The sequence below is a fragment of the Typopeltis vanoorti genome, chromosome 11 (genome assembly GCF_054136105.1).
Source record: "Typopeltis vanoorti isolate ZY-2024b chromosome 11, IOZ_Tvanoo_1.0, whole genome shotgun sequence".
Classification (NCBI taxonomy): Eukaryota; Metazoa; Arthropoda; class Arachnida; order Uropygi; family Thelyphonidae; genus Typopeltis; species Typopeltis vanoorti.
The window spans coordinates 53,788,186-53,815,801 of record NC_143559.1 but is presented as its reverse complement, the minus strand read 5'-3'; the positions used below and the strand labels follow the sequence as shown (position 1 = coordinate 53,815,801).

The 27,616-nt window shown below is 35.5% G+C and overlaps 1 protein-coding gene across 6 annotated transcripts in view; it reads right to left on the bottom strand.

The window, feature by feature from the left end:
• The window catches only part of LOC150101585 (UPF0669 protein C6orf120 homolog), a 219,601-nt gene that overhangs the window by 45,490 nt on the left and 146,495 nt on the right, over nucleotides 1-27,616 (bottom strand). The window contains exon 1 of one of the 6 annotated variants that reach the window (XM_090400180.1): nucleotides 9,251-9,402. The exons of 4 other annotated variants lie outside the window; for them this stretch is intronic. The gene's annotated coding sequence lies outside the window, so the exon portion shown is untranslated. Of the gene's footprint in view, nucleotides 1-9,250; nucleotides 9,403-27,616 lie in introns of those variants that run through there. One more of the 6 variants, XM_090400182.1, reaches the window with a different exon arrangement.

Sequence of the window (27,616 nt, the reverse complement as noted above, 5' to 3'; positions counted from 1 at the left end):
GCTTAAATTTGCTGTCTCTACTGCTCCCAAAATTCTGATAACTATCCTAACCTTAAATTAAAGATACCAAGAAATTATATACTTGGTTTAATCCTTTATCCAAGTGTAAGTAAACAAAGTTTGCACCTGAAGTATTTTCATGGGGCAACTCGTATATAGAAGCTAATGACTTCACATCGCTTGCTTTAGTATCCCATAATGCAAAGCACATCCTTACAGGTATGTATAATGCTATGCATTATGGGAAGGGTCACTACCCAGATTGGTTTTGACCTTTATTTGAGGTGATACCAAGGTAATGCAGAAGTCATATTTTCATATACAAGTTGCCAAAAGGTGTCACACCTTATTATTAAATTACTCTGGATTAGAGAAAGTGGTTGGAAGTTTTTTCACTTAGTTATATTATAAATTAAAGATACCAAGAAATTATATACTTGGTTTAATCCTTTATGAAGTATTTTCAGGATGAGAGTTCAAAGGATTAAACCAAGTATATAATTTCTTGGTATCTTTAATTTATAGCATAACCAAGTGAAAAAACTTTCAAGAACTATCCTAACCTCTTCAACTATCTGTCTAAAGTTTGATTTTCTGCAGTTGAAATACACTAATAGTGATGTGTTAGATCATTAGCAATGATCTAATACAGATTTTCAATCTCCTTCCAGAATACCTGATAATCCCCTCCCTATTCCAATCTGCTAACACTTGATCTCTTCTTAATAAGCTCCTCTCCAAATATACTATGGATGTCAGTTTTCCTCTAAATAAGTAATCATGGAAAACTAAATTTAATTCTTCAAACACTGGCTGGGTAGTAGTGAAATCTCATGAAAAGAAGGAAACTTAATTTATTGAGATGTCAGAAGACAACTTTTGGCTAGCATTGTTCTTAGTAGCGAGTGCTGTACATGTGTTCCTAGTGCGTTATTTAGTTATGACTATTACGTGATATTATTTCAAAAGCATTCGATGTTATGCCATCAATGCATTATGAGAAAAATAGTGTCCAAGATATCGATGCTGAATGATATTAACATGCAGGATTTAGTGCAATGTAGCATGCTTAATGTATTGATTGCTGAGAGTGAATGGTTTGTGGAACGAGAGTGAGAATGTTTGTTGGAAATGTTTTGTGAGTGAATGCAATAAATGCGAGTCATGTAGGGAGTGGAAGAATGAAGTAACTGATATCAAGGATATAAGGCAGAATTATGAAAGTGTTATGGAAAACATGGCAGAAGCAGCAAATGATAGTGCACGAAATATGAATGATAGTTTGAAGACAGTGGATGAAAGTAATAATGTGGATGATGAGATGCAGTGCAGAAAGAAGCTGCATGCTTATGCAGATTTCTTCATAGGACAAGTTGTGAGCTTGAGTGACTGGATAAAATATTAGTGTGTAGTATAGCAGGAGGAAGAAAGAAAGGGTGACTGAGAAAAGCATAAAAGTGTGAGAAACCAGGAGAAAAGAGAAATGTATTGTATGGGGATTTGATAAGAGGTATACTTAATGAGAAAGTGATGAAAGCATGTTTCCCAAATGCGAAAATAAAAGATGTCATTGAGGCAGTAAGTCTGTAGAAGAAAGAAGTGAACAAATTAATTGTTTTGGCAGGCACAAATGATTTGAAGGGTGAGAAATATGCAATGAGAGAGGATAAGTAAGAGTTGTTAGAAGCAAAAATGAAGAGTCAAATAAATAATGTAATAAAGTAAAGTAATAAATAATAAGGTAAAGTAATGAAAAGTAAAGTTTGTGAGTCTGCTACCTTGGTACGATAAGACAGAATTGAGAATGGCCATGATATCACCAATGAGAAGACTATAGAAGGAATGGCGTGCAGCTCATAGGTGCGGAGTGAGTGGGTTTTGTGAGAATATGCAAGGAAAATCTAACAGGCAATGCCTCTGACTAGGCTCTAAGTCTCAGCTCTGGTAGAGTTCCAAGGGAGTGGAAAGAGGGCAAAATAATTCCCTTGCATAAGACTGCAAATTATAGACCAATCAGTAACTCAGGTGTGGTGGTAAAAACTGGTCAAAAAGAGAATTCGAGAATGGATGGTTAAAAATATGATACTATATGAGGGGCAACATGGCTTTGTGAAGGGTCATGCCTTAGTAATTTACTAAGGCAGCTGATTGGATAAAGGAAATGGCTACATGATGATTCTGCTCATTTTGCAAAGACATTTGACAAAATACAACATAAAACTCTGTTGCAAAAATCAGAACAAACCACCACCCCCTAAATCTCTAACTTCATCTATTTCCTGTTGCACAGTTCCATAAATGTGGTAAACAGCTTGTAATCTATTCATTCCAAAATGCAATTCATTTCTCCACATTAAATTGATACCCATTATCTTTGGTCACCTTGATTAGCTATTACTCTCCTTAATTTTGCATCATTAGCAAACAACTGAATACTTCCTTTCGGATTATTTCCTATATCATTTATGTATAAATTAAACAATAGTGGTTCCAGCACTGAACCTTGTGGCACACCACTAGTCGCCTTAATTCTGCCCCTCCTTATACCACTTTTTGATATCTGTCCAGTAGCTACTCTCTTATCCACATAACCAGTGACACATCCATTCCGATAAGAGAGTGGGTACTGGACAGAATTGTGATGGATCTGAAAGAGCATGTGATGGAGGGAACCAGAGTACTGAGAGTATCAACTCTGTTTCCAAATGGAGAAAGTGACGATGCAGTTTTGTCCTGTAAAGCTGCTCAACCTGTGGAATTTTCAGTAAAGAAAGGGTTTACATGGAACTATAAAGCTGGTGATTATGATAAAACTTAGGAGGCAACTCGGAGCAGTGCTATGACATAAGAAGCTACATTGGAATGAATGTCATTAGTGCATGAGAAGCAGTCAGGAATAATTAACAAGGTAGTATCAGACTGCATACCTAGGGTCAAGAGAATAAACTGAGTAGGGATTAAGTGAATGAATAGCAACATAAAGCACGAGCTGCAAAAAAAGAAAGCACTGCGGAAGGAAGGAATATATATATATAAAAAAGGTGATCAGCAATATAAAGCATAAGCAAGAAGGATAACAAGTATGGTAAAGAAGGCTAAATCAGATTTTGAGAGAAAATTAGCTAAGCAAGCCAAAGTAAATCCAAGAGTTGTTGTTTTTTTTTTCACTACATAGCAAGTAAGAGAAAGAATGATTATGGAAAGATAACTTTACTTGGTGCTAATGATAAAAAAGTGAGAGAAGCAGAAGAAACAGTTTAGCTACTAAGGGATCACTTTGCAAAGGTACATATCATCCAGGTGGTGACTTTGTAGTTACTGACTTGACAGAGACTGATGTGAGAATGGAGGTAGATGAACTAGAGGTATTTAATGTATTAAAAAATATCAACGTAAATACTGCAGGGGGTCTAGATGGTATGTCAGCTTGTGTGCTATAAGAATATGCAAGTGAACAGGCAGTGCCTCTGATAAAAGTTTAATCTAAGTCTCAGCTCTGCCAAGGATCCAAGAGAGTGGAAAGAGGGTAAGATAGTTCCATTATATAAAGGTGGCTCCAAGACAGAAGTAGAAAATTACAGACCAATTAGTATTCCTATAGTGGTGGTTAAAGTATTGGAAAAGTTGGTTAAAAGTAATATTCAGGAATGGGTGGATAGAATATGATACTCTATAAGGGACAGCATGGCTTTGTAAAAAATTATTACAAAAGTCGGAGCAAATGGAAATGCATACGAGGTTGGTGGCATGGATAAGGGTGGCATATGGCGGAGTAGAATCAATGCAAATGAGAGTGACTAATGGAATGCCCCAGGGCTCTGTACTAGGACCATTACTGTTTAATTTGTACATTAATGATGTAGGGAAAGATTTGAAGGGAGATATTCAGTTATTTACAGATGTGCAAAACAAAACTCTGAGCTATTTGTGATATAGATATCTTGCAGGATGACTTAAATAAATTGGCAGTGTGGACAAAGAACAATGGTCATCAATTTAATGCTGTAAAATGTAAGATAATGCACTTTGGGATGAAACTGTTTCACACCCTGTATCATATTGATGGTACTAGACAATTCCTAGACCTAGTATCATGGCATAGACACAACACCTAGTATCATATTGATGGTACTAGACACAATTCCTATATAAGGCTAGAGATCTGGGGATGATGGTAGAGAGAGAGATTTGAAATTCAGAAGACATATTGCAAGAATTTACAAAACAGCTCAGAGGATTACGTGGATGTTGAAGAATACATGCGGATAAGGAAAAATAAAGAAAGGTTATTATCCCTCTTTATAAAACTATGATTCGGCCACATGTTGATTACTGGGCACAAATTTGATCACCTGCATTTCTACAGGACCAGGAGGTGGTGAAGATGATTCAGAGATGAGTGACTAAGCTCATGATAGGTCTGTGGAATGTTCCCTATGAAGGTAGATTGAAGGTGTGTGGGCTGTAGAGTTTAGCTGACAGGCAGAGGAGAGGAGATATGATAAAAACTTATAAGTTACTAAGGGGATTCTATAAGATTGACACAAAAGAAATTTTTCAATATATGGGGAGTTGGGGGAAAACAAGGGGTCATCACAGTTGGAGTCTAAGAGTGTGGTTGTTAAAGGTGTGTGGACTAAGTTCTTTCCTTGGAGAGTAGTGAATGAATGGTATGGACTGCCAGAGGTCATGTGCCCAACAGTGAATACGTTTAAGGAGATGTATGGTAGGTACCGTATAAATAATAACTTCCTCCATATGACAGAATGAACTTAAGTTGAAAGTGTTAGAACTGATTATAGCATCAGAGGGAATTTCAGTAATCATACTGTACTAACCTGGGAAGAATATCAGCAGTTTCAAATGCATGGGATGCATTTAAAAAATACTTAAATGATGCAGTATCAGCATGTATCCCTAGAGTTTGAAGAATAAATAGGTAGGAGTGAAATGGATGTGCAATTTAATAAAGCAAGAGATTCTCCAGAAAAAGGTCATATGGAAGGAATACCATGTACATAAGGATGACATTATACAAGTATTGTCAGAAAGCTAAGTCAGAGTATGAAAAGAAACTGGTTCTGCAAGCTGAAGACAACCCAAAAGAATTTTATGTTGCAAGAACAAACGTGAAAGAATAACTACAGAATTCAGGTGGTATGCAGGTGGCAGATGCAGAAAAGATTGTTCAACTAATGAATGCCGTTTTTTTTTTTTTTAAGTTATCAATCTGATGTGCACAACACTGAGTTGAATGCTACTCTTCACTGGATGATAAAACCCAGGTATATGAGGAGATACTAGAGATGCTGCCTAAATTAAATAAGAATTCAGCCATAGGGACTGATGAGATATCAGCACAGATGTTAAGAGTGTTTTAATGTGCTAAAAGACTATAATTTATAGTCTTTTAACACAGTATGGACAAAGAAATGAGGGAGGTAAGTGTGGACAGGGAAATGCTGCATTAAACGTGTAGGTGATGGTTTCAGAAGTAGGGTACTCAAAAAAGGATAAAGATAGTCAATGATGTGGGGATGACATTTAGGAATGGGAAAGGGTGCAATATCAGTGATGATAGATAGGAATGGATGGAGGGTATGGAGGGAGGGGAGGAGTCATATCCAAGAAGCGAGATTAGTGTGACTTATTACATAACACCTCCAGGGAGTCCAAAGGCTCATCAAGGTAGGTCATCTACTCTACAACTCTGTCTTCACCATTCATTTTACCAATCACAACTACCTTCATCTACACCAACGCCATCTACCGCCGACCACCACCACAAGCATTTTCATAGACAATCACAAACATTCATGCCCAAGGCGGGATTCAAACCCGCAGTCTTTTGGCTGGAGAGCAGATATGCTAACCACTCGGCCAACCAGGCCGGCAGAGAAATTATAGAAATAGAAATGAGCTAGTGTGTATGTTTACAAATGTTAAGTATTCAAAACAAGGGGAATAAAATTATAACATTGATAGAGTTCATCTGCCAAATTTTTTCGATATAAGTGAGATATGGCTGAATGAGGATGACATTCTTACACAAATTGGGATGGTGGGATATGTAGCCTTTCATGAAGACAGACAAAACAAAAAAAAGGGAGGAGTGTTATTGATGATGGCAGAGGAACTGTGTCCCATCTAGGGTGGATATGCAAGCAGCAAATACTGACAGTGGTTTTGAAGCAGTATACCATGAAGTGGAGGTGGACATGATGACATGTTTAGTAGGGTGTTGCTATAGACCTGGTAATGTGGAAAGCAGTGAAATGAAATGAAGAGACACCATCAGGAACCAAAGAGAATGAATTTGAGCTTTTAAGGGATAACTACCTTAAGCAGTATGTAATGGAGGCCATACATGGATCGAAGGTTTTGGATTTGATTATCTCGTCAGAAGAACTGACTACTCAGGAAGTATCTGGCAGAGGCAATGACTGAGTACATTCCAAAGGTCAGGAGATTAATAAGGTAGGTGTAAATTGGATGACTGAAGAGATGAAGCATACAATCCAGAAGAAAAAGGCATTGTGTAGATGTCACAACATGAATGGAGATGCAAAGAGCAAGTAAGAAAGGAAGGCGACTCACTTAGTAAGGTAGCAAAAGTGTGATATGAGCAGCAGTTAGCAAATAACACTAAAAGAAATCCTAGGGAGGTTTTTGATATGTGGCCAGTAGAACGAAGAATTATTATGGGAGCATGATGTTGGTCAGTGATAATGGGAGAATAATAAATGCTGAGGAGGATATAGTAGAGGTGTTTAATGAGCAGCTCATTAAGGTAGTCCATCTTTGTGATTGTAACATAATGCAGAACTTTAGAGCAGTGGAAATGGGGAGGAACCAATGATGGTGAGTAAGAAGGAAGAATATGATAATAATAAATTTAGTTTAATCCTTTATCCAAGTGTGAGCAAACAAAGTTTGCGCCTGAAAGCATCTTCAGGACTAGGGTGAGGTGGTACAACACCAGGACACTCCTTGCAAAGGTGGAGCAAGCTACCAACACTCCTATCTCAGTATCTCCCATAATGCAAAACACATCTCCTTGTGGATATGTCTAATGTTATGCATTAAGGGAAGGCCACAACCCAGACTAGTTTCGACCTTTATTGAGGTTTCTTCAGTGGGAGCCAGGCCCAAGTGGAGATACCAGGCAAAAGCATTAGCAGGTCATCCCTACCTATAGGAGTTGCCAAATGGTGTGCCACCCTTTTTTAATAAATTACTCTGGATTTAGAGAAAGATGTTGAAAGTTTATTTTTCACTTGGTTAGAGTATAATAAATTTAGTTTAATCCTTTATCCAAGTGCGAGCAAACAAAGTTTGCACCTGAAAGTATCTTCAGGACTGGGGTAAGGTGGTACAACACTAGGGCACTCCTTGCAACAAAAAAAAAAAAAAAAAAGGAAGAACATAAAAAATTAACTTGATGTCAATAAGGCCATGGGACTTAATAGTGTATCACCACGTGTCTCGACGAAATGCGCCAGAGAGTTAACAACAGCTTTAATTATATTTTTAACATGAGTCTTAGATTAGCCCAAGTTCCAAAGGAGTGAAAAAGATGGCAAAATTGTTCCACTTCATGAAGGAGATGATAATACTAAGACTTCAAATTATAAACCAATCTGGTTGTCTGGAGTTGTGGTCAAGGTATTGGAGAAGCTAGTGAGGACCAAAATTCAGAACTGAGTTGATAGCGGTAACAGTCACTTTAATGGACAGCATGGGTTTATGTGTCTCAGATCTGGTACAGTTCCAAGAGATGGAAAGAGGGGAAAACAGTTCTATTCCATAAAGGATGCCCAAAGATTGAAGTGGCAAAATATCAACTAATCAGAATGATGATCAAGGTATTGGAGAAGATGTTTAAAAGGTAAAATCCAGGAATGCGAAGTTGGGAATATACTGGAGGTGATAGCATGGTTTGTAAAGGGCAGGTCATGCATCAGTAATTTACTATTTATTATAATGTAATTCCATTGAACTGCTGATTTCTGCAAAAGCATTTGACAGGATACTGCACAGAACTATTAAAAAAATTGCAGCATGGCTTTGGATACAAAGATTTTGGCACAGATAAGAAGGGACAAAGTCCAGAAGACATGCGACTTGTGGTGTGCCAGAACGTCCTGTATTTAGGCCACTGCTATTAAACTTGTACATTAATTACATAAGAAAAGATATGAGGGAAAATATTGTTATCTGTAATCATGTAAAACTGGACAGACCAACACTTAATAAGGATGATAAAAATATCTTGTACAATGATTTATAGAGACTGACAGCATGAGCAAAGAAGAATAACTGTCTGTTTAATGTGGCAAAGTGTCAGGTAATTAATGCATTTTGGGATGAGAAGATTACTAGCTGTGTACTACACTAATGGACTAGGCTGCAAGAAATGAATTAGACTAGAGATTTGGTGGTAATATTAGGCTCTGAGTCAGCACTCAGATGACATAAAATTGCAAAAGTGGCTAAAATAACTTATAGGATTAGCTGGTCACTGGAGAACACACTGCTAAAGAAATAAGGCCGTTATTATACCGCTTTATAAGGCACCATCTGAACTATTATACACAGCTCAGGGTCAATTGGCTTTCATGGAGATGTGAAAATGATTCTGAGATGAGCAATCATGGGATATGAGGATAGACAAAATTTGTGAGCTGCAAAAATCGTATAAGTGGAAAGAGGGGAATATGATAAAGACATAAGTTACTTAAAAGGTTTTATAGGATACTGATGCAAGGGAAATTTGTCAGTACATAACTAGTGCAGGGGAGAACCAGAGATCATCCCAGGAAATTAAGAATGTAATTAGCAATGGCGTGAAGACTAGATTTTTTTTTGTTTGTTTGGGGAATGGTAGAATAGGCTACCAGAGTCTGTTGTGAGAGCTCGGTGAATGAGTTAAACGCAAAGTTTAGCAAGTATCAAACAAATGATGATTAGCATTTGGTGAAATGTTAGTGAACGGATCGAGATGAATCTACAGACTCCAAAGAGGTAATAATATGGAAAGTACTAAATTTCAAACTTGAAATAAATGATTATTAAAACAGGCATACAAATTTGGGTTAATAATCAAAATTCAAGCAATTATTATTTCGCGTAATCAATAAGAGAAGACCGATTTTCCTTTTAAGATATACGAGCGATTATATACAAATACGCCCTTCAGTTTAAGTTCACTTGTCTAAATAAAAGATAAGGCGTTTAGCTTATTGATTACCTCACAGTACTCTTCCATAAATCCTACAAACAAAATGCTAAACATTAAGACCAATTCGAAAACACCAACGATGCAACCATGTGTTGTATATTGCGAATTATACAACTCCTTTAAGTATCACGCAACCTTCGCCATGTGTACGACAAAAATTACAGTATTTTCAGCTACTCTAAATAATTGTAATTCTATTCTCTCCACAAGGTGTCACTCCAAGACATCATATGACAACAAATATAAATTGATTAAAATAGATGCATTGTTATTAAAGGAAATGATACATGATAGCCTCTTTCCATTTAATATTGCACATACAGTATATCACATTTATGTCCTCAACAAAGTAGCGAACCTTCACTAAGCCATAGTCTTCCAAAAGCCATAAAAAAAACAACTACAAATTATTTAATTGAAGAGAAAATCCTATACATACTAAAATAGAATTATTTCATGTGATCACAGATATGCAATATATGATGCTAGTACATAACAACGTCAATAAGCGAACGTTTGCGTATCTTACAATACATTTTTTATCTTTGTTTTACCGATCAGTTATAAATGGAATCCCTCAACTGAAAAGCAATTAGCAGTGAACAAAAGCTCACTTGTAATGCAGATGATGGCCTTGCTGAGGATGTTCAATGCTATTTAAAAACTAGGCAGTACTTCATCTACTTGAAGGTAGCAATAAAGCGATTTCCAAAGGCCAGCCGTTAGTACACAGGACCGGACCTGATAGCAACGCGCCTGGGGTCTTCCCAATCAGCTGGTGAATAATCTTGCTGCTGCTTACTCTACCAGATAGTGCTTGGAAAGAGAGTCCAAGCAGGGGATGGGGGTGCGTTGAGGCCACGCTTGAATTGAAGTCAGGGTACGCCTTACGTCGAGTTATATGCACAAGTCCTTCGCCTCTGCTGCATACTGCTCTATTAATTTCCAGCACTAACTTGACCATGAAAGATATACAAATAAATACAAGTGCCACTGATCTTATAAAAAATGTCCAGCAAAAACAACATATATTTAAAATATAACAAAAATGCAAAAAATAGCAAAACTGACCCCCTCCCGCGAAAAAAAAAAGGCCAACACCAAATTTTCATACACTTTAAAACACTTCCATATCCATTTCACCAACAACTGGGGCATCAATACGAATATTCATTATGTGCATCACCACTACTTACACTCATCCAAACCAAACTGCTATTCCTAATAGAACCACATGGCCTGGTGTTCCCTTTCAGTCGTTTCCGACTGTAGGTGACCTTGTAGGCATTGCCCACAAAGTATTTCTGGTGAGATTTTTACAGGATAGTTCACCATTGCTTTCCTCAAACTCCTATTTTATCCAGGCTCGGGAACAGCATATGGCTGGGACGTATTCAACAGTAATCCATGTCTGTTCACGGAGCCGGTTTGCCTGTTCTTGGGGACGAAAAACCCGAGTTTCCGGTTAAAAAAACCCTACCTCCGTATGAGACCGGCAAACTCACCTTTAGTCGAAAGAGACCAGATAAAGGTTCCTCACGTCACTGACAGGAATCGAACCCAGGTCTTTCCGACCAAAGAGCTTCGTCTATACCAGTAATGGCGAATCTTTTTACCCAAACTCACCTTTAGTCGAAAGAGACCAGATAAAGGTTCCTCACGTCACTGACAGGAATCGAACCCAGGTCTTTCCGACCAAAGAGCTTCGTCTATACCAGTAATGGCGAATCTTTTTACCCAAGTGTGTCAAACTTTTTTTTTTTTAAATATTGACGTTGTTGATGTGCCACTTGCATACATGCATTATAAATGTAACTACATAATCATAGATGGCGACTTATACATATCATATTAGGCTATTTATTTAATATGACATTGATATAAAATCTATGAATTCATATTATACAATTAATTTAATAAACTGAAATTACAAACTTACATTACATTTAATGACTTTTCTGTTGCTGATTATTGGTAGAAAGTTCTTTCAATGAACAAACCTACCTTCGCCTTAACTGAGAGCGATCTTACACGATTTATCGCAGTTTTTTCATCAGAATACCAATATATTTCAACATCCAAGGTGTGTCACCTGAAACCCTCAAGTGTGTCAGTGCTGACACGCGTGTCATAGGTTCGCCATCACTGGTCTATACTGACTGAGCTCCAGAGGCTCAATAGAACCACAAGTATAGGCTGATCATACGTACCGTTTTGAACGGGACAGTACCGTTTTTTTCGTATTTCCTGGCCGTCCTGTCGTTTTAATAAAAATGTCAATTTTGTCCCGTTTTTGATAAAAACTATAAATATACTTTAATATCGGTCAATCATAACTTATTATTCATAACCTATAATCGTACATCGATATCATGGATACCAGTAATTTGTATAACCATGGCGTCGCATTGTTCGATACCAAATATCGATATCTGATGAGTTATTCAGAGAAAATAAAAAAATGCATGTCGGCAACGCGGCGTCTGTTTTGCTGTAGCGTTAGTTTTTGTTTTTCCTGTATGCTAACCTTTGGCTTTGTTATTCAATGCTGGTGGTTTAAATTTCATATTTTTTAAAGTTTTAAGTTTATCCTTGCAATGTAAAAGAGGCGAAACTGCAGTTTTAATGACGATCTCCAGAAAGCATTCAAATTTATTAAACTGGACAAGCTGTGCAGCAATGGGACAAAAGTGGTATGCCAACATTGTATTGTTCATTTTTCCGTTGCTCATGGAGGCAGAAGCGATATCAACCGACATCTACTTAGCCAGAAACATAACGATGCTTAAAAGACTCTGAATTCAGTTAAAAACATAGCTTGTGAGACGTGATGGTGATAGTGAATGCGATATAATTGCAGCAAGTGAAGCTCTTGTTACTTATCATACTGTGGTCATGGCCAAAGTTTTCACGAAAATGACTGCTTGTAGACATTGACAAATAAAATTTATGAAAACCAAAGTTGTCATCGGCGCATAACAAATCAGAAGCAATAATTACCAATGTTTTATCACAATACATATTAGGCAAAGTAATAGAGGATTTGAATAAAACAAAAAGAATTAAAAGACATCAACTTTTTCCAATCGTTGTGAGGTACTGTTTGCCAAATTGTGGTGTTCAAAATAAATTATAGACTTTATTTCCTTACCTGAAATATAGTCCCCCCTCAACGTCTACCTAAATTTTTGTATGGGTTCTGTCACTGAAGAATAATGATAAGTTCAATATGTTTATGTAAAAAAAACTTTTTTTATTGTCTTACTTTTTCATGAATACAAAATATTACATAACCTTTCGTCCCGTTTTGCCATTCCAATGTCCCGTTTTTGTCTCAAGGAAATATGGTCAGTCAGCCTAAACAAGTAGCATATTCTAAAATTTATCTCAGTTGTCTCAGCTACATCATGCTTGATGTTTTCCATTAGAAGGGCAAATATTAAGATTTTATTAAGATTAAGGCAAAGAAATTAAATCTGGAATCGCCGCTATACGATCTACTCTGGCTCAAGATTCCCTTTCCTTACTTTATAACTTTAATTTGTTACCTTTACCGCTTTCTTAAATGAGACAATATACTGACCTGTTTGATTATTTACCTAAGAAAGTTGATCACAAACTGACTAATTACCCCAAACTGTGAGGTTATTTTCTAAGAGGTACTTTAATGTTTGACTCAGCTGGCCTTCTCTAACTTCAAACCGAAAGAGAGCAAAATAATCATTTAGTATCATTATGAAACAAAATTATTTTTTTTTAACTAAAACAAAATAAAACAATATTTATTTTATTTTAGGATTTATTTATTTAACAAAAATTGCTATTAAAGCGCCAACCAGAATAACAGATAATACTCATAATTTTCCGAACAATCTTGGCCGTTTCTTAACCAGCTCTATCTGCAAATACGGTGGGATATTTGTTCTACTCTTAAAAACTCCAATCGTAACCTTATTTACGTTTTCATTTCTATCGATCGATCACCTCTCAGCAAATTTCAACTTTGTATCCTGTAGTACTATATTGGTACCAACAGGGAGGATTCCAGGATTTCTATGCCTCTTTTCCATGGCATGGTGACTGTTTCCGCTCTCAGATCCAAACACCTTCTCTAAAAAATAACGGAAATAACCCTTACTGGAAAGTGAGCACCTTCATTTTCCTACTACAGCGTGTCCCCAAAATTCATGCAAGAAGTAATTTTGATAGAAAACACAAGTTTTTAATTAAAAATTGTAATTTCTTATTGATTCATAAAGCATACAGTATAGGGTTATGCATGGAATAGCATATTGGGTAAATGGCCTCCACGGCTTTGCTGGCGCATACGCACTCTTTTGTCGAAATTTTCCATGACCGTTTTGCATAAATGTGGCTGAATTTCGTTGGCAGCGCTCAATTTCCTCCTTCAAGTCGTGGGCTTGTTGGCAAACCTTAGACTTCAAAAAAAAAACCCAAAGAAAGAAGTCCAACGGCGTTAAGTCACATGATCTGGGCGGCCAATTCTGATCGCCAAAACGGGAAATTACACGACCAGGAAATGACGCATGCAGTAATTGAATTGTTTCTCGGGCTGTATGGCATGTGGCACCGTCTTGTGGAAACCACATGTCGTCCACATCCATATCTTGCAATTTAGGCACAAAAAACTGGATTATCATGTCGCGATAGCGAGCACCATTAACTGTTATTGCCTTATCAGCCGCATTTTCGAAGAAGAATGGACTGATGATGCCTCAAGCCCAAAATCCGCACCAAACAGTGACACGTTGTAGATGCATTTGTTTCTCAACAATCACTCATGGATTTTCTGAACCCGAAATGCGATAATTTTGTCGATTAACGAAGCCATCAAGATGAAAATGAGCCTCATCGCTGAATATGATTTTGTTCGAAAAATAAGCATTCACTTGTTGTTGTTCCATAATCCATTCAACGAACTCTCTTCGCTGTGTATGGTCAGTAGGCTTCAGTTCTTGAGTCAAGTGAACTTTTTAAGCATAAAGATGCAAATCTTTCGTGAGAATACGCTGTAGAGGGCTTCTCGAAATTCCCAATTCAAGACCACGGTGCCGAATTGATGTTCCTGGACTCTCAGCAACACTCTCACGAACTGCTTCGGTGTTTTCTATTGAACGATTTGTTGAAGGACGGCCAGAGTGTATAAGATCACTAATTGATCCAGTTTCCTTGAATTTTTTAATTAATCTTTTCACAGTTGATAAAGTTAAATCACTGATCCGACTATATTTTGTATGAAAATTGCGAACTGTAGCTGCCAAACCTTCATTATTTTTAAAATATTGCTCAACAATGAAAATGCGTTGTTCTTTCGTGTAGCGCTCCATTTTAAATAACCCTGAACTGTCAGTTGTCACGCTGTCTTTTTTTTCTCGTTGGCAACACTTTACCGCACAAATGGCACTAAATTTAAATCTTGCGTGAATTTTGGGACACCCTTTATAATGTAAATCTTCAAACTCTTTCTTCAAACCCTAAGCAGAGGCGTAGCTAGAGGGGCCGGTCCGCCCCGGGCGGCACATTGAAAATTTTTGAACTTTTGCTGTTAATTGTAAAATACAGTCTCGAGAACTCAGTTCCAACTATTGTAATACTACAGCGAATTTTCCTCACAATTGCTATAAGTGTTGCTAGTTGTGAAAAGAGTTTTTCTAAATAAAATTGATTAATTACCAACATTACTATGAATTGAGTTCGACAATGTCATCGACGATTTTGCTAACAGAAAAGCAAGAAAAATAACATTTGCAATGTTGAAATTAAAGTTTTACTTCAAAAATAAACATATTGTTTTAATTTATTTCCCTATACGTCGTTTTGACTTTTTGTAGTATTTTTGGTGTGTATTGAGAGGGACAGCAAACTCAGGGATCACCCCGGGCGGCAAAAGCACTAGCTACACCATTGTGCCCCTAAGCCCAGTTTCTCTAAAGATGATGCTATGGCATCAAAAGATAAATTCAGAATATATTCAATGGATGAAGTCAAAAACTTCAGTTCCTCAAAGAGCCTACACTACAATCCCAAATAAGTAAAAAAATTATCATCAATTCTATAACAGACTTCGAAAGGTCAAATACCATAAGCATGCCTCCTGATCAAATGGCATTCCAACCATCGTCCTTTATTAAGGTTGTTGGCATAACTTCTGTACTTGTTTCTAGCTCTTTCTCATTATGATCATACCATAGTAATATCTCCTAAACCTAAAGTAGACCCTCTTGGCATCAGTCTTTTTTTTTTTTCTGTAACTGATGGTATACATGACCAAGGCAAATCACCTCCTAGTATACCAAGAAATGATCAGAGTATACCTTCTCTGATCTTTAGCCTGGATATTCGAAAAATGCTCATGACCCTTGATATACTAATAAGCCCTCAGATCCAGATAATGTCCCATTTGTGCTAAAAACTTCTGGTCAAGAACTAGCACTCATCCTATATGGTTTATAAATTGTCAAACTTATCTGGTTTGCCAAACAACATGAAAGCAAGCCTTTTTCCAGCCTATCCCCAAAAATGGAGATAAAAGTCAGTCATCAACAAATTGTCTCATTGTCATTAATTCAACTCTTTCAAAAGCGAAAGAAAAAGTTATCATCAACCAAAGGAATTGTTTTGATATTTAGATATCTCGGTGCGTTAATTGCCTAATGGAATACTAAGAACCTGAAAACACTCACTATACTTTTTAAGATGATCAAGAAAGAAATTGTACTTCTTGGTCAAGTTCCGTTGTTGCACATAAAACTAAAATAAAACTTGGCTTCTTGAATACCACTAAGTCACATGACGTGTACTAGGTGTTTAATATATCACTGCATAGGTAAATAGAAACGTCTTTTCAAAAATACCTTTTAGTGTAAATATATATATATATATAGAAAGTTTTTTACCTTGGGTATAATATATGTTAGAGATACCAAGCTATTTTAAAACTGGTTTTTTACTCCATTTCGCAAGTAAACAAACAGACAAATATAAGTCACGTTTGGGCCTGCACGTAATGGAAGTCTAAGTGACCTGTAAAGTAGTACAAGTCTAGGCAACTCGTGGTAAAGGTAAAATAAGCTCTGATCACTATTCTTAATATTTACCCTTAATGCAAAGCCCATCTCCTTGAGGAGATGTATGATGCTATGCATTAAATGCAAGGGGCCACTATCCAGACCGGTTTCGACCTTTATTGAGGTCTCATCAGTGGGAGCCAGGCTTAGAAATACCAAGGTTAAGTAATACATAGCATATACAGGGTGTTCGGGATAAATTTGACAGTTTCGTAAGGAAAAAGAAAATCTTCTTTGTATCTATTAAATTTAATGAATTGACAAAAAAACATTACAGGCAGAGTTAATTACAATACTATCAACAAGATTTACTCAAAATAACCACCATTAGCATCGATCACAGCTTCAATTCTGCTTCGGAACCTCGAACAAGCTGATGCTACAGTCTCCCTGGGAAGGGCCGCAAAAACTGTTTTAATTTTATCCATTAACTGGGCTTTTGTATTACTGGAAGTGCGATTGGTGTCTTTTTCAACTGCGCCGCATACAAAATAATCCATGGGGTTAAGGTCTGGGGAGTTTGGAGGCCAAACTTTTGGACTGGTGAAGTCGTAGAAATTTTCAGACAACCATTTTTGACTTTTCCCAGAGGTGTGGCAAGGGGCCGAATCCTGCTGCCATACATACGGCCTACCACTGCCTACCCTTGTTATCCAGGGCTTGACTACAGTTAGCAACTCCACGAACAAAGCCCGAATTCCAATGCCAGGGTTCTTCAACACCTGTTCCTGCAGATTTGCGAGGAATTCTGCTGTACGAACGCAATCAGATCGTCTGCTAGGGATCTTTCTTCTTGCTACATCCTCGTAGTCACCATTGCAAGTCTCTAGTTCATGCCTGATTGTTTTTACTGTATTCAGGGAGCATTGGGCAGCAGTCGTAATATCCTTATTTTGATGGCGGGCACGAATCATCATGATACAAGTTATTCTCTTCCATGATTCAGGTGGGTTCCAGCTATTTATCCTTTCTGACATCTTGTATATGAATGAAGAAGGGTCCAAACTTTTAAATGAAGAGAAGTGTGTGTTAATACATGTAACTTACGGAAAAATATAATTAATTATAAATATGTCAAATTTATCCCGAACACCCTGTAAGTATTTTACCAAAACAAGTTACCAAAAGGTGCTTTGACCTTATTAAATAAAAATCTCAGGATGAGAGATAGATGTCGAAAGTTTTTTACCTTGGGTGTAATATATGTTAAAGATACCAAGCTATTTTAAACCTGGTTTTTACTCCATTTCCCAAGTTTAAAATGGCTTGGTATCTTTAACATATATTATACCCAAGGTAAAAAACTTTCTTCATCTATCTCTCATCTTGAGATTTTTATTTAATAAGGTCAAAGCACCTTTTGGTAACTTGTTTTGGTAAAATACTTATAAGCTCTGTATTACTTAACCTTGGTATTTCTAAGTCTGGCTCCCACTGATGAGACCTCAATAAAGTTCGAAACTGGTCTGGGTAGTGGCTCCTTGCCTTTAATGCATAGCATCATACATCTCCTCAAGGAGATGGGCTTTGCATTAAGGGTAAATATTAAGAACTGTGATCAGAACTTATTCTACCTTTACCACGAGTTACCTAGACTTGTATTACTTTACGGGTCACTTAGCCTTGCATTACATGTAGGCGCAAACTTGACTTATATTTGTCTGTTTGCTTACTTTGGAAATGGAGTAAAAACCAGGTTTAAAATAGCTTGGTATCTTTAACATATATTATGCCCAAGGTAAAAAACTTTCTACATCTATCTCTCATCCTGAGATTTTTATTTAATAAGGTCAGAGCACCTTTTGATAACTTGTTTTGGTAAAATACTTATAAACTGTGTATTACTTAACCTTGGTATTTCTAAGCCTGGCTCCCACTGATGAGACCTTAATAAAGGTCGAAAATGATCTTGGTAGTGGCCCCTTGCCTTTAATGCATAGCATTATACATCTCCTCAAGGAGATGGGCTTCGCATTAAGGGTAAATATTAGGAATAGTGATCAGAGCCCCATAAGGGGCAATCATCTTGATTGTAAGGGACGCGGCACTCCCATGGACCCCCAGCTGGATCTATCTTCTCCTTCTTCTACTTCGAGGAAGATCCACTTACTTTAATCTTTCCTATAAGGCCTTATCAGCCAACTCTTCTTACTTTATGACCCCTATGCTATTAGAGTACTCGAGGGCCATGGGGTCATTTCATTTCTGGCCTTACAAACTATGCCCTCTCTATAAACCTTACTATATTTCTTCTATAATCTACTCTTTCCCCTTCAACATACCCTATTCCTCCTATAGGTTTAAATTCGGAAGAAGGCTAGTTCAGAAGCCTTCAGGTAGCAGTCCTACCACTGAACTATTCCATCGTCAGGCTAGTCCCCTGACATGGAGAACATAATCGGATTGAATCTATGGGAAACGACCCTGAAATGGAAAAGGGAAAACGAAAATGGAAACGACAAAATATAATACACATAGCAAACTGGAATGTAAGAGGAATAGCATATAAAGAAATAGAATTAGACCAGTTATTAAATGAAAGAAATTTTAAAATAGCAGTAATCAATGAAACAAAAAAGAAATTAAAAGGAACTATGAGAACTGAAAATTTTAATGTGATTTACAGTGGAGTCAACAGAGACCGAAGAGCACAAGCAGGATTCATGATTTGGATTCATAACACCCTTTCAAAACAGTTAAAACATTATAAATTATGGAATGAAAGAATAATAGAAGCTAGAATAAAAATAGATAGAGGCTATTTAACAATAATTGGTTTATATGCCCCAGAAGGAAGAGAACAGGATAATATTGATTTTTATAATCAGCTACAAAACATATATAATAAAATAAATAAAACTGGTTACATAATTTTACTAGGAGACTTAAATGCAAGAATTGGAAACACGAAAATTAATAATAATATAGGAATACATGGAGAACACACTCTAAACAGAAATGGAAAAAAATTGATTGACTTTGTAGTTTATAATAACCTAAAAATAATTAATTCCTTCTATAAACATAAAGACATACATAAATATACTTGGGCAACAAGAGGATGGAAATCAATATTAGATTACTTCATATTAAATGAAAAGACATCAAAATTTTCACTAGATGTTAGAGTTCACAGAGAATATGAAATAAGCAGTGACCACTTCCTTGTTAAAATAAAATTAAGATTACCACCTAAATGGCTACAAGCAACAAGAACAGAAAGAAAAATTTAAACATTTGTTTATAAAACTAGACTATTGAATGACACATGTGTACAATGGCTATATGAACAAAGAATTAACCAATATCTAGATAAAATAAAACAAAATGAAGGAATAGAAATAGAATGGCTTAATATAAAAACGATACTAAATGCAGCAGCAAATGAAAGCTTAGGAAAGGCCAAAAAATTCAATAAAAGAAAAAAACTGAAGATCTGGGATGATACAATCAAAGAAATAATCAAAAAGAAAAAAGAAGCCTATCACAAATGGTTAAGCAGTAAAAGATTAGAAGATGAAATAGAATATAAAAGAATAAAAGCCATAGCTAAAAGAGAAGTCAGAAAAAGACAGAGAATCATGTAATAAATTTGTTTCTAATTTAGACATGATTTCATATAAAATAAGACCCAATGTATATAAGATTTTGAAAAACTTAAATGCAAATACCAAAGAAAACAAAATTAAATACTGAATTGAAATTAGAAGAATTCCTAAATTACTACACAGAACTGTGGACATACAAATATTTTAAAAAAGACAACTGGCAAACAATTAACGAAAATGAAAAGGAAATAACTGAATTAGAAATCAGCCTGAAAGAAACAAGAAACGGAAAATCACCTGGAGAAGATAAGCTAGGTTCAGAACTATATAAATACGCAGGAACAAGATTCAAAGAAAGCCTCTTATTATATTTAAATAAAATTTACTCAACTGGTATCCCCACCACCAATAGAATGGAAAAAAGCAATTGTGATTCCTATCTTTAAGAAAGGTAATAGAGATGACCCTAAAAACTATAGCGGTATCAGTATACTAAAGTCCTGTTACAAAATATATAGCAGAATCTTAAATAACAAACTAATGAAATATTCCGAAAACTTTATTCTAGAGGTACAGAATGGAATTAGAAAAGGACGATCATGTATAGACCCTGCCTTTTGCCTAAAATTAATAATAGAGAAAAGAAGAGAATATAATTTAGAAACACATATTGCATTTATTGACTTTGAAAAAGCATTTGACAAGGTTAAAAGAAAGATATTATTTAACATATTAAAAGAAAGACAAATACCAATTAATATCCTGAAAGCTGTCACAAGTATATATGAAAATAATCAAATACAAATAAGAATAAATCACGAGCTATCATATACAAGAGAGATAAACCAAGGGATCCAACAGGGATGTCCCCTCTCAGCAACTCTTTTTAATATCTACTTAAATGAAATAATAATAAAATGGAGTAAAAATTCAATCATGGAATTAAACTTTCACCTACAGTTAACTTAAACACTCTCCTCTTTGCAGACGACCAAATAATAATTACAAATTCTGAAGATAACTTACAGAAAGCTATTTTAAATCTAAATGAGATATCCAAAGATTATGGTATGATAATATCAAAAGAAAAATCAAAAACTATGGCCTTTAAAGGACAAGATCCAGCAAGAACTAAAATAGTAATAGATAACAAGATAATAGAGAACAGGTGAATTCATTTAACTACCTAGGATGTATGATCACATATGAAAATGAAAAAGATATAAACGTAAAAATTGCAAAATATTTAAAAATAACAGGTGTAATTAACTCTGTATTTAAACCAAACCTAGTTCAAAAACAAACCAGGCTAAAAGTATACAATATATTAGCCTTACCAGTCTTAATGTATGAAAGCGAAATCTGGACAATAAAACAAAAAGACAAACAAAGATTAACAACAGCAGAAATGAAGTTTATGAGAAAAACTGCAAAGTATATCCTATTTGATCACAAAAGAAATGAAGATATTATGAAAGAATTAAACCAAGAACCAGTAATAGAAAAAATTAAAAAATATAAACATAAATGGATGGAACACGTTCAAAGAATGAAAACAGAAAGATTACCAAAACAAGCCTTAAAGTACAAGCCATTAGGAAAAAGAAAACCAGGACGTCCTCTTAAACGATTCAACGATGACTTCTAAAGCCGGAACAGGCCATGCTTTTCCTAAATCCTTGACACGTATGATGCTGATGATGAGTGATCAGAGCTTATTCTACCTTTACCACGAGTTGCCTAGACTTGTACTACTTTACGGGTCATTTAGACTTGCATTACGTGCAGGCGCAAACTCGACTTATATTTGTCTGTTTGCTTACTTGGGAAATTGAATAAAAACTAGGTTTAAAATAGCTTGGTATCATTATACCCAAGGTAAAAAACTTTCTACATCTATCTCTCATCCTGAGATTTTTATTTAATAAGGTCAAAGCACCTTTTGGTAACTTGTTTTGGTAAAATACTTATAAGCTCTGTATTACTTAACCTTGGTATTTCTAAGCCTGGCTCCCACTGATGAGACTTCAATAAAGGTCGAAACCGGTCTGGATAGTGGCCCCTTGCCTTTAATGCATAGCATCATACATCTCCTTAAGGAGATGGGCTTTGCATTAAAGGTAAATATTAAGAACAGTGATCAGAGCTTATGTTCCCTTTACCACAAGTTGCCTAGACTTGTACTACTTTATGGGTTACTTAGACTTGCATTACGTGCTGGCGCAAACTTGACTTATATTTGTCTGTTTGCTTACTTCGGAAATGGAGTAAAAACCAATTTTAAAATAGCTTGGTAACTTTAACATTATATATATATATATATAAATCAGCTGACACCTTTTATTCCAGTATAGGGAGTAAACGAGGCCGTTTTAGTTCTATCTTACTTTTGGAAACTGAGTGGGCAGTTCAATCTCCACTGATAGCCAGTCAGAGATAGCTTGCCCAGTGGCGTAGCTAGAGCTATTAGGCAGCTCTAGCTACTGCGCTGAGGGGCGGCAAACTCCCTGAGTTTGCCGCCCCTCTCAATACACACCAAATATACTACAAAAAGTCAAAACGACTCTAGGGAAATGAAATAAAAACACTATGTTTATTTTTGAAGTAAAACTATAATTTCAACATTCTAAAATGTTATTTTTCTTGCTTTTCTTTCATTTAGCAAAATCGTCGATGACATTGACGAAGTCTATTTCATAGTAATGTAGGTAATTCTTAATCATATTTTATTTAGAAAAACTCCTCTCGTAACTAGCAACACTTACAGCAATTGTGAGGAAAATTCGCTGTAGTATTAAAATATTAGGAATTGAGTTCTCGAGAGTGTATTTTAGAATTAACTACAAAAGTTCAAAAAGGTTCAAAGTGCTGCCCGGGTCGGGCCTACCCCCTCTGTATCCCCTTAGCTACGCCACTGAGCTGGCCCAAGGCTATCCACGAATTTAAGCGCAATGAAGAGACGGCTAACGAGTGCCGCGATCTTGTAGTCCCCTAGCGCTAACACAATATTTTAATACCTGAAAATAGTGCGGTTCAACGTCGATATTATTTAGTTTATGGGACCAAAAAAAAAAAAAAAACCCCGAGTTTCCCGGAGCAAAAACCCGCTTACCCGTGCCAGAGGACTAACTCGGAATCGGTCGAAAAAAGGTTTAGAAAATGTTCCTATAGTCGGCGACTAGATTCGAACCCAAGCCTTCGTTCGTGCGGTCGAGTATCGTGGAGTGCAAAGGCATTTCCACTGAGTAATATTTTATTAACCATGAAGCATCTACGTACAATCCAAATAAATATATATACATTTGTACATAGAGTGCTTATTCTAATTGGCATTTTGATTTACATTTCTTGATCTTAATAATATATATTATGTACAATTTATTTTTCCTTATTTTTAACATCAATAATCTGCTCAGTATCTGTTTCTTCCTACAGTCCTTTTTACATGAGTTGAGCAGTATTTTTCTTTTAATGTAACATAACTTTACTATCCATTCATATATAAATGTACACATTTATACATGTATTTACATATCCACACATATACATATATACCTATTACTATTTTACATAATATAATATATATAATATTTTATAATATAATATATAATATATTTTACAATACGTCTTCTGTGCATATGACTATTTTACTTATAATACATATAATTATTCTTTCGGAGACACTTCTTTATAGCCCTTTGTTATGTTTGACTTGACACTTTTATATTTGGCTGTGAACATTTTGGATTGTACATTATACATATACAGTTTGGGTTATACAGATATAGTTTGGATTATACATTATTAATTTATCATGAAGTGTTAAGCGCTATTTACATATACCATGTTTATACATACACATGTAGTTACTTTACATATCATAAATGTTCTTAACATATAAACTGTCATTGACATTTTTTGATACATAAAACTAAACTACTACCTCTATAATTGACAAATATTATGCACAGAATTACAACTAATTATAGCATAAAGCAATTAATGTACAAGTGGTTATACAGCTTAATGAAGAAGTTTACAATATGCTTTTCTTTCGCTTATGTATATTTTATCGTGTATATGTTTTTTTTTTTTTTTTTTATGGTGGGTCCTTTATCTCTATGATTTGCAGTTGTTCTTCGAATTCTGAGATGAGACCTATTTGTCGCCATTGGTGTTTTGTTATTTTGTTTCTGTTTATGGTATCTGTGATTGTTTCTTTTAGTATGTTGTTTATTTTCCTGAGTATGTCTGGTCCTGTTTCCCTTCCGTAAATTTTGTCGCATCTGTATGTCCAAATCGAGTACATGGTTGTTATAATAATGATTGCTTTAGTTGTGCTAATTTTCCCTTCGTGTAACCAGTATAATGTGTGTTCTGTAAAGGGTTGTTTGTGTTTTATGAATGTTTGAACCGTGTTCCATATTCGGGAGGTGTGAGGGCAGTACATCATTAAGTGGTAAAGTGTTTCTGGTTGGGGGAAAAAATGACATCTGGCGGGGCCTTGAAGAGGGATCCCTTTCGCTGTGCACCACATTTTGGTGGGCAAACAAGCGTGGTGTACTTTGTAGTAGAAGGTTTTTAATTTGGGGTTTATGGGCAGATTGAAAGCTTTTTTAAGTGCCTTTGATAGTCTTAATGTCCCTCTTTCAATCTCCCGGTGTTGTGGTGGTGGTGGTATAACTGTGCGCGTGAGTTTGATATGTGCTGCTTTAGGTCTCATCTTCAAGAATTCGTTTATTCCTATGTATTTGTTAATGAAATTGTATCCTTCCGCAATCTCGTGGAACATTCTGGGTGTTTTGCCACTCGAGCGCGGAAGGGAACATATTACTTTGTCGGGCATTATCTACTGCATATAATATATTATATATGCGCTCCATGCTTTTTCCTCTGTGTAAGCTCTCTCTATGATTTTTGCTCTCGCACTTAGAGTTTTTAGGTGTACGTTTATTAAGCCGAGTCCTCCCGCCTCAATGTCATGGAATATTGTGGATCTTCTGATGGGTTCGTATTTGGAACCCCAGATGAACTTTGCGCAGGACATTTCCACTGAGCTACACAGGATCTAGTGTAAATATCCAAGACTCATAATCGAAACTACGGTTTTTATGCAGTATGTGTACCCCCCCCCCTTGCCTTGAGATATGTGGAATATAAGTAAGTTTCATTTCCCATCACCAATAAACAAGGTCAGCCTGCAACCGAACAGTAATAATACATGACATCATAATGCCACTGGTAACAAGAAAATCAATGGAAAAGCTTTTTACGTAAAAAAATGACAATATTAAATAAAGTTAAAAAACATATATATTTGCCCGGGTGCAAACATGTTTTTTTTTTTCGTGTATTTAATTTAATTTTTTTTTTTTTTTGGTCTTATGTAGTATTACATAAACACTTACAAATGAAAACTATTGGCTATACATGCATGAAATATTTCTTTAAAATAACAGAAAAACAACGAATTTAAAAAATAAAACTAATACATTTTATTTCCTAAAAGGGAAATTAAGCAATTGAGTCCGAACTTTTGAAGAATGATGGCAAAAAAGCAATACCCTTAGCCATCACTCATAGCAATCCCTTAAAAAAAGATCCTCTTTCAATAAAGAGAGCATGATGGAGTGGAATATAAACAGTAATCTTCTAAGAGAGCTAATCAATCTTTAAACGAAAATTATCCATACTTCTGGTATACATGACATTAGTATGCGCTTTTTTGATTTCATGTGCATCCCACCAACTAAAGCTATCTTACATTAGTACTACTTGGGAGAAAGGTTAGATAATATGGGAACCACACTTTAAAGATTAAACATGTAACTTCAAGCAACTCACTCAGCTATTGAATGACATAGGTATATAACAAGCAACTTCATATGCTTTGGTATCTAAAACTGCAGCTAAATGTATTGCTTATATGTAATGACTAAGGAATGGGTTATTGTGGATTGAAAGCCTACTCTTGTTGAAGTTGTTTCACCTGTGGTAGAACGTTCATGAATACATGTGTTTGTTACACTTCGTTCCAAGTACATGAATTCACTGATATCGTGCATCACACTAAAAATAAAAATGAATATATAGACTCAGTTGACTAATGCACTTCATGACATTCAAGATGAGCATGATAAGTGCCATTAATTATTTAAAAATGGATTTAGAAAAGGACGATCATGAATAGACCTGCTCTTTTGCCTAAAATTAATAATAGAGAAAAGAAGAGAATACAATTTAGAAACACATATTGCATTTATTGACTTTGAAAAAGCATTTGACAAAGTTAAAAGAAACATATTATTTAACATATTAAAAGAAAGACAAATACCAAATAATATCCTAAAAGCTATCACAAGTATATATGAAAATAATCAAATACAAATAAGAATAAATCACGAGCTATCATATACGAGAGAGATAAATCAAGGGGTCCGACAGGGATGTCCCCTCTCAGCAACTCTTTTTAATATTTACTTAAATGAAATAATAATAATAAAATGGAATAAAAATTTACATCAAGGAATTAAACTTTCTCCTACAGTGAACTTAAACACTCTCCTTTTTGCCGACGACCAAATAATAATTAAATTCTGAAGATAACTTACAGAAAGTTATTTTAGATTAAATGAGATATCCAAAGATTATGGTATGATAATATCAACAGAAAAATCAAAAACTATGGCCTTTAAAGGACAAGATCCAGCAAGAACTAAAATAGTAATAGATAACAAGATCTTAGAACAGGTGAATTCATTTAATTACCTAGGATGTATGATCCATATGAAAATGAAAAAGATATAAACGTAAAAATTGCAAAATATTTAAAAATAACAGGTGTAATTAACTCTATATTTAAACCAAACCAGACTAAAAGTATACAATACATTAGCCCTACAAGTCTTAATGTATGGAAGCGAAATCTGGACAATACAACAAAAAGACAAAGATTAATAACAGTAGAAATGAAGTTTATGAGAAAAACTGCAAAGTATACCCTATTTGATCACAAAAGAAACGAAGAAATTGTGAAAGAATTAAACCAAGAACCAGTAATAGAAAAAATTAAAAAATATGAGCATAAATGGATGGAACACGCTCAAAGAATGAAAACGGAAAGATTACCAAAACAAGCCTTAAAGTACAAGCCATTAGGAAAAAGAAAACCAGGACGTCCTCTTAAACGATTCAACGATGACTTCTAAGGCTGGAACAGGCCATGCTAGGCCTAAATCCTTGATACGCATGATGATGATGATGATGATGATGAATTATTAAAAAAAAAAAAAGACTGAAAAAAATATTTCTAACAAGGTAGGGTTATATGTTAAAGATGCCAAGCTAAGCTATTTTAAACCTGGTTTTACTCCATTTCCCAAGTAAGCAAACAGACAAATAAGTCAAGTTTGCGCCTGCACGTAGTGCAAGTCTAAGTAACCCGAAAAGTAGTGCAAGTCTAGGCAACTCGTGGTAAAGGTGGATTAAGCTCTGATCACTATTCTTAATATTTATCCTTAATGCAAAGCCCATCTCCTTGAGGAGATGTATGATGATATGCATTAAAGGCAAGGGGCCACTACCCAGACCGGTTTCGACCTTTATTCAGGTCTCATCAGTGGGAGCCAGGCTTAGTTTAGAAAATAGCTTGGCATCTTTAACATATATTATACCCAAGGTAAAAAACTTTCTAAAGATAGGGCTAACCATATTTCTAAACATGTAATTTCAAATGAACC